The sequence below is a fragment of the Chionomys nivalis genome, chromosome 19 (genome assembly GCF_950005125.1).
Source record: "Chionomys nivalis chromosome 19, mChiNiv1.1, whole genome shotgun sequence".
NCBI classification, from domain to species: Eukaryota; Metazoa; Chordata; class Mammalia; order Rodentia; family Cricetidae; genus Chionomys; species Chionomys nivalis.
Genome location: NC_080104.1, coordinates 60,930,989 through 60,939,873, shown reverse-complemented (window position 1 = coordinate 60,939,873; position 8,885 = coordinate 60,930,989).

The window sequence follows — 8,885 nt, the reverse complement described above, 5'->3', positions numbered from 1 at the left end:
ACTCTATAGACTAGGCTGGCCTCGAACTCACAGAGATCTGTCTGCCTCTGCCTCATGAGTGCTGGGATTAAAGACATGTTCCACCACCACCTGTCTCCTCTTCATACTTTTAACAAGGAATTTCACATATTTTGTTTTGCACTTGGCTCCTAGACATTAGTGTTTATGGAGTGACTGAATAAACGAATGAACAAAACCACATCCCAACCTACGTCTGTCAGACCTGAGACCCCTCAGCGTTCACAACAAAGGGAACAACATAGGAGGGCTGTGTATGTGGCAGGTAGAGGAAGGGAACCCACAGAAGGAGGCAGAGCAGCTCAAACTCCCCTGGCTCCCTGGCCTTTCTCAACCTGTACCTCAAGTGACACGAGAGACCATTCACTGCCGTCAAGTTACTCTTCCTAGTGCCTGAGACAGAAGGTCTCCCTACCCCTGCCTCCCAGGTCAGCTGAGCCAGCCAAGTGCTCTTCAAAGTCCGACCTGGGGTCGGCCTTGTGGTTTCTAGCCCCCCCACACCCCCTCAGTGCCTGGAACCCAGGAGTAAATGGACCAATTTTGCCCTTTGACCTCAATAAAGCCATCCAACTTTGTGGCTAGCCAGAGTGCTAAGGTGAAGCTATGGCAGGGGTGGGAACCTGACGGGGTGATCAGGGAACTTTTCTGGGGGCTGAACCACCTAGCACCTCAGCTTGGCATAGCGCCCCAGCTAAGGTGAGTTCTCTTTCAATAACTCCTCACTCTGAACCTCACCCCTGGAGCTGTGGAAAACTGTTCTCTGTTTAAACCACCCACCGATCGGTTCAGATCAACCCCCTCCCTCTGCCTCCTTCCCACTTCTGCCCAAGGCTTGCCTCCTGTCACTGCCAAGCCGCCCCTGCTCTTCCTCCCCCATTTCCCTCCGCAGTGGGTAATATTTCTTTCTGTGTGCTCCACAGTGCCGCCTAATACAGCCAAGCTCTGCTTAACGATGGGGAACATGGGAAGAGCATTATCAGGAGATTTTGTAGTGAGAACATCAGAGACTGCACACTAAGGCGGTGCGAACCTTCCTCCTATATGGAACCATCCCTTTCTTCCATGTTTTCATTTTGACTTTACCAGGGTATTCTTATCATGTCAGTATGAGTGTCCTGGCTGCATGAATATCTCTGCACCACGTGTGTACCTGGTGGCGTTAGATCCCCGTGGAGTTACAGATGGTTGTGAGCTCCCCTGTGAGTGCTGGGGAATCAAATCCAATTCTCTGTGGGGTTTTTTTGGTTTTGATTTTTTGTTTTTGGGGGGTCGAGAGGTGGGAGTTGAGAAAGGGTCTCTCTGGGTGTAGCCTTGGCTGTCCTGGAAATTGCTATATAGACTCAGTTGGCTTTGAACTAACGGAGGTTGTCTGCCTCTGCCTCCAGAGTACTAGGATTAAAGGTGTGTACCACCAGCGGGGCTCCATCTCCCCAGTACTCATGTTTTTGCTAAATACCCCAGGCTGGCCTCAGATTTGAGAACCCTCTACTCTGCCTCTGCCTCCAAAGTGCAGCAAATAGGCAGATGTTTGAGTTCAAGGTCAGCCTGGTCTACAGAGTGAGTTCCAGGACAGCCAGGGCTACACAGAGAAACCCTGTCTAGGAAAACTAAGATAAAAAAAACAGTAACAGCAGAATATCAAACAAACGCAGAAGTATGGTGTTGGTGATGGCACAGGTCACACTGCCATGGACCGCAGGGGACAGCTGAAGGCCCCTTCCTGTGCATTTCATACCATGTGAGGAGACGGGCAGCCGTCAAGCAAACCTAGGACAATGGTGACAATAGCGCTCTCTCCGTACTAACTTAGCGAGATGGGTGCAGTGGTTTGAATAAGAATGGTCCCCACAATAAAAATGGCTCGTATTTTTGAATATTTAGTCACCAGGGCCTGGAACTGTTTGAAAGGATTGTAAGTGTTAGGAGGCATGGCCTTTGTTGGGGTGGGCGTGGCCTTGTTAGAGGTTTTGAAAGCCCAAGCCAGGCCTAGTCTCATGACGTAGACTCTCAGCTGCTCCTCAGCACCATGCCTCCCTGTGTGCCACCATGCTCCCTGCCATGATGGGTATGGAATGGGCATTGTTAGGAGGGGCAGTCCCTGAGGGGCTGTTGTTGGCATAGACCTGAGTCATGCCAGAGAACACCACCTGAGGATGGGCAAGGCAGGCTGCCGGGCAGAGGGGCAGCAGAGACCATGGGCAGCAACCAGGCTTGCGTGTTTTGTTGTTTTCGTTGCTTGGAGCCTCAGCTTCCCTTTTTCCTTGATTGCGTTGTAGGGGACACAGATTGAAGTCAGAGCCCTTCTAGCGGGCGTCAGTTTTCTCCTCCCACGTCGTGGGTTCTGGAGATCAAACGCAGTTCCTCGGGCTTGGCTGCAAGTGTCTTTGCCCACCATTCCAGAGGCCCCTCTTTCTTTGTTTCTTGTTCTGAGGCAAGATCTCGTGCAGCCCAGGCTGGCCTGGAAGTCATGACATTGTGATTCTCTTGGCTCCCCTCCTCGGTGCCGGGATTACAGCAGTGCCACCAGGTTTGATTTATTTGATTCTGCGCATCGAACCAGCACCTCCTGCATGCTAGCCACGCACTCTGCTAACTGAGCTACACCTCAGTCCTGAGCTCAAGTCTCTTCATCTTAAAAGCAAGAATTATTGGTTGATTCCCAGACTGGGAAGAGTGAGCCGGGAGAGTCGGGGGCTCAAAGCCAATCTTAGCTACACAGTGTGTTTGAGATCAGCATGGGCCAATAAATAAACAAACAAAGAGCGCCGGGGGTGCAGCTAAGTGGATAGAACGCTCACCTACCACGTATGAGCCCCTGGGTTCCATCTTCAACACCATATAAACTGAGCCTGGTGCTTACACCTGTAATTCCAGCCTTTGGGAGGCAGAGGCAGGCTGCTGATCTCTGTCAGTTCAAGGCCAGTCTGGTCCACATAGTACATTCCAGGCCAGCCACAACTAGCTACATAGTGCTATCCTGTCTCAAAATAAGTAAATTAATTGACAAATAAACTCAACATAAATAGAGAAAACAGGAATACATGATAAATTAATGTAGCGCCCGCCCACTCCAGTCTATGCATCAAACACTGCCACAGATTAAACTTCTAGCCTCCATGATGGTTCAAGTGCCACTATTACCTCGTTTTTCCAGGGGTGGACACTGAGGCACGGAGAGACTAAGACTGGCCAGGGACACCAGCTGGGGACTGGCCGAGTCCAGATTTGAACCCCTCCATCTTTGCAGAGGTGTAACTGTAAGCCACAGGCTTAGGCTATGTACCTGGCGGGGGCTCTTATAGATCCTGTTCCAAGGGCCCCCAGGGCCCCCTTGACCTTGTCTTAGCTAGAGCCCTTTCCCTTCCTCTCTGTGGGTGGTTTGAGCTAGATTCTGGGCTCAGTAGCTTGTCAATCACCCAGAGCCATTCTGGGCACATTAATGGGCACTGCCTGGAATGTAGCTCAGTGGTGCTGGCCTCGTGGGGAGTTGATGACCATTTTAACACCCACCTGCTGTCTGTCAGTCATTCACAGCCAATGCAGCCCCACTGGGCCCCCCCTCCCCAGCCTTCTGGAATGGGTATTTGGGGAACCCCAATCGCTCTTTATAGAAACCAGGCATTAGCAAGGGAGGAAAGCTGTGAGCAGGGACGCAGCTTCCCGTTCCAAGTTGTAATGATCCCGGTAATCTAGACATCGAATTGCACGTTTAAATCGTGTGAAAGTAAAAATATCGTTCTGTAATGCCGGTGTTAATAATGTAAACATTAAAAGGGAATTAAATGCTTAGCTGCAATTTCCTCTTTCAGCCTAACCCACTGAGGGGAGGATTGGCTCCAATACACAGACATGTTACCAGAGAAGGGGAGGGACCCTGCATAGGTATCGGAATAGTCACCTCATGTCCCCAAGGAAGATCTAGCTGACAGTGGGTGGCACCTTTAAACACGCTTGGGCTGTCCAGGTAGGTTGGAGAGGCTGGGCATCCAGAGGTGCTACACTCTGCTGCTGAGACTGTCCTTGCTCTTCCACAGCAACAGTCCCAACACATGTCACCATTTGCCTCTTAGAACAGGTCACTCACTGTCTGGAAGCCCGGCACACAGTAGGTAGGCGCTCGCTGTCTGGAAGCCCGGCACACAGTAGGTAGGCACTCAATGGAGCTATAACTGCCCTGACCTGAAAGAGCACAAGTGTCAGAGGTAGCACAATTCTTGGCTGGAGTTGCAGGCAGTTGTGAGCCATCAATATGGGTACTAGTAACTGAACCTGGGTCCTCTACAACACACAGACACACACACAGATGCACACCACACAAAGACACACACACACACACACAGACACACAGACACACACAGCTTCTATTCTAGAGTGACACTCGCTTCTCCCCTTGGCAGTCACAGTTCAAACCATTTACCCCACGATGGGAGTTTCCCAGAGACTGAAGCCCAACACTAGTTGGAGGGGGAGCACATCTCCCCAGAAAGACTTCATAGAGTCCTGACAGCTTGTCAGATCACCTAGTAGGAGAGACTGAAGCTGAGACCTTGACTGGTCAGTGATGGGCAGGACCACAGTGACCATGGTGACCAAGATTGCTGGGTTTGCATTCTCCCTGTCTCTTTTTACAACTAAATCTCCAGTCAGGACTCCAAGAGATAAACGTGGGGTGGGGAGCCCATTGGGCCTTTTATTTGCTCCTCTTCCCAATGTGAGCATTTCGAATAACTCCCTCTCTTGCTTTTCGGTGCTACATGTCTGTTTAGTTGGCCTGTTGAGGGCTGGTGACAGTGCGGGACCCAAGCTCTGCAGGGCCCAGGTTCTGCTCCTAACAACTGTGGTAATGAAGAGTGTGGAGTAAATGGGACGAAAGAGAAAACCAGACTGTGGCCGGCCCCCTACGACGCTGGTCTGAGGGAGGCTCAGTGGGTACCGGGAGGAGGAGGCCTCTTGAGTTTGTTCTTAGGTAGGCTCTCAAACTTTCTCCTCATTTCCGGACAGCTTAGCTATGGAGGAAGAGGTGAGAGGTGCACAGCAGCCAGGAGGAAGCTGGGGTTTGGTGGGAGCTCACTCAGCAATCCCAGTGCAGCCTTCCGGCCCCTCCCTCCCTTCTAGTTCTTGGCACCCAAGTGCTCTTTTTGGCTCTCTCTTTCTCTCATCTTCTGCTTTATGTGTCTGGCCACTGAGGGCGCAGATTTAAATCCAAAGGAAGATGTTTAGATCATTCTGAGGAGCGGCTGATGAGCTAGCTGTCTTGCCGGGACATTCCTTTCACTAGCCTGCAGCCTGCCCTTCCCTGAGTAGCCTAGGAGCCTCGGCAGCCAGGAAGAGAGATGAGGCTGCCAGAGCCGTGCCCAGAGGCCCAGAGCTCCCTGACAACACCGCATTATGAAAAAGCTGTAATGACGTTCTGCTCCTCCACCTCCTCTTTAATCACCCGGGGACAGCAGAGGGGCAGTTGGAGACGAGTGTCTCTGGGGCTGCCCAGGCGGAGGGGCCGGGGAGAAGCAGGTTGCTGTGTGAGTTGGGGTGACCTAGGTTTGCCCTTTGTGGCAAAGTTTGATCTTCTGTGCGGAAACAGCCCTGCCTGCTTTTAAGGGATCATCTGGGTTAGAGAAGGAGGGGGGGGGCCGCTGAGCCCTCCTCTGGGGTTCCCAGACTCCCTCCAGTTCCTAGCAGTCAGTTGCAAACACTGCTGTCCTCAATTCTGCTATTCTGCAAGTCCTTAGGGTCTCAGGGAATGCTGGAGTGTATAGGCTAGGGGAAGTTCATTAGGGGAGCCCCACCATTCATGCTGGGTTAACACTTGCTCTTTTTTTCTTTCTCCCCCATCCCCAGACAGGGTTTCTCTGTATAGCTTTGGAGCCTGTCCTGGAACCCACTCTGTAGACCAGACTGGGGTTAACATTTTCTAGCAGCATGGCTTCTTGGGGGTCACCCACACTCGTGACTATAACCCCTCACCATGCTCTCTATAAGTGAGCCCAATAAACTCTTAGGTTCCCAGGGTAAACTCTGGTGGCATCTTGCCTTGGTTTGCAGCCGGGACTTTATGGGCTCGTGCCTCCCAGGAGAGGTATTCCCGCAATGCTGTTTCATGTCACCTATCTTTGGGACCTCATTAGGGTCTCATGGATGACTGAGGTGGGTGGTCCTAACATATCTGCAGCCTACTGTGTGTGAGGATTTAACTAGAGGAAGCCTAGTCAGAACCTGCCCGGAGGTAGTGCAGCCCCTGCCTCCCCTCATGCCCTGCTTACCCTCCTTCTTCATCTCTTCATGTCAAGTATTATATCGACATGACGGTAATGGAGAGCGAGGCCATTGTAAAGACAGGCTGGGCTCTCATCAAAATCATTTCTTCTTTGGGTAAGTTTCCTCATAAATAGAAATTTATTGCTCATAATTCTAGAAGCTGGATCAAAGTGCTATCAGATTCTGTCTGGCGAAGTCAGTTCTTCATAAATGATGCTGTGTGTGCTCCCGGGGAGGAGGCGGGCAAGCCCCTCTAGGCTGGTTGTCAGAGCGCGGTGCAGCCAAGGATGCCCGAAAACTTCTCAAATGCCGTGGTTATAGGCACGCCACCAGCCTTTCTGTGCCAATGTGTGTGCATGACAGGGAATGTGTCACGAGGCGCGGGGAGGTCAAAGCAAACTCTCTCCTTCCAATTTACCTCACCAGGCTTGCACGGTGAGCACCTTTACCCACTGAGCCATCCCACCAGGGCCTCCCCCACAGTCCCGATCCCACCCTTTAAAGGGGCACTGAACAGCCTTTGAGAATCACTGCACTGGGGATTGCATCCCAACCAGTGAATTTGGAGAGAAGACTCTCAGACCAAAGCATCCTTTAGAAGAATATGAATAAGAAATGAAAAAGAAGAAATCACAGGCCAGGAAAGAGAAGAGGAGGAGGAAGAGGTGTGGTGGGGGAAGAACAGAGGAAAAATACAAGTTGGAAAACCTTGATGGAGAAGTGAGGGAGACTTCCGACTCTGAAGTGAATCACCCTCCTCCCTCCCTGCCCGTGTCAGCTCCTTGGCATCCGGGCAGGGCCTCATGACTCTTGTCTGTGGGGTGTGGGCATGTCCTTCCTCTGACTGCCTCCCTTGCACCTGTCAACAGCAACAGTCTGGACAGTGAGGGGAAGATCATGGTGCCCCAGGCAAGTAGCAGCCTGGGTCCCGGATGACTAAGCTGAGACTCGCTGCTGACTGGTCCCAGCTGATGAGAATCACAATCCACTCTGACTTGAACCACAAGTGTGCGGGAAGGGAGCTAGCTCTGGGCTCATCATCTTCCAGGTTCTAGGTCTTTCCCTCCTGCTCCTCAGCACTCTCGGTACCCCTGGGTTTTGCTCCCCCATCTCAAATTTGCCAGTCACCCAGGATGGAGCCACCTGCCCTGACCAGCACCTTGCAGACCTGACTCTCCAGGCTCATCCTAGCTGCTGCCTCCAGGAGCATGCCCTGAGGTGAGGCCCTCGCTGCCTCTGCAACTCCTGGTGACATCTGAACGGATGGCCCTTTCTCCTGTGGGGTTCTAACTGTCCTGTGAACTCATTGAGTTCTTAGTGACACTATCAAGATGTTCACACTCCCTGTTTCACAGGCAGCACGGTCTGCAGGGTCTAGGGATTTGGTAAGCATTTGGCAGTAGGAGAGAAAGGAAGGACTAGTTAATGAAATCACCTGCAATGAGTGAGGCCCTGGGCCAGGTTTTGAAGTGTCCCTATCACCTGGGTCTGTACCTTATTTCTGACACTCGCCACCTCAGAGTCACATCTAAACTTTGTCCATAAGCATAGGCACCTCCCTACCGCCTTAACTATCAGCCCTCCACCGCTAGTCAGGTCTCCGCCCACAGACTCTGGGATGCCTGGCTAGCATTATGTCAGCTCGACACAGAGTCATTCAGGAAGAGGGAACCTCAGCTGAGAAAATGCCAGATTGGTTGAGGACATTTTCTTGGTTGATGATTGATGTGGGAAGGCCCAACTCCCTGTGGGTGGTACTATGTGCCCGCTATGAGAAAGAGGGCTGGAGAAGCCTTGAGGAACAAGGCAGTAAACAGCGTTCCAGGGCTTCTGTTTGCTTCCTACCCCCAGGTTCCTGCTCTGCCTTCCTACAGTGAGACTTGCAACCTGGCCGGGTAAACCAAGCAAACCCTGGCTTTCCTGGTCTTCATCACAGCAGCAGAACTCCAATAAGGCCGATCCTCTCAGTTAACCTCCTAGTCCTCTGTACCTTGCAAATTAGGCCTCAGCTTCACTGGCTGCTGTCTCGTGTGGTTTAGGACATCGGTCTCAATGCTCCTTAAGTGCTCTGGTTCCTGGGTTAGTTCTGAGTAAATTCAGATGCCAAGGACAGACACATCTAACCTTTTCTCCTCTTTTTCTTTCTTCCTTCCCTGGTTGGGCCGGGCAGGCTCGGTCCACTGAGCTTTGAAATCTGCAGAGCCAGGACGAGTTTCCAGACCACAGCCACCACTCTGGGTCCAGAAGCACGGCCTAAAACTAAACCCGGCTTTGTTCCTTTCTTATCATAAACTGGTTTCACTGGGGCTGACTTTGAGAAGAACTGGGTCTGGGCCTTGAACAGACGCAGAGGAAGGGCACGCTGTGAAACCAGCCTTGGTAGGAGGAAGGTATTATGTGGTGGTGGCCCAGGCCAGTCACTCAGCTGAGAGAGGGTGACAGCTGCATGGGGAACCGTGGACTTGGCTGCTGTGGTACCAGAGAAGCAACCTTCAGGGATCCAGTTTGTCACTGGCAAATACTTTGTTTCAGGGTGGCTTCCATTTTCTTGCCAAGGGCATAGAGTTTGCAAATTAATGACATCGTTACCTTGGCCAAAATGTTAATTTGGA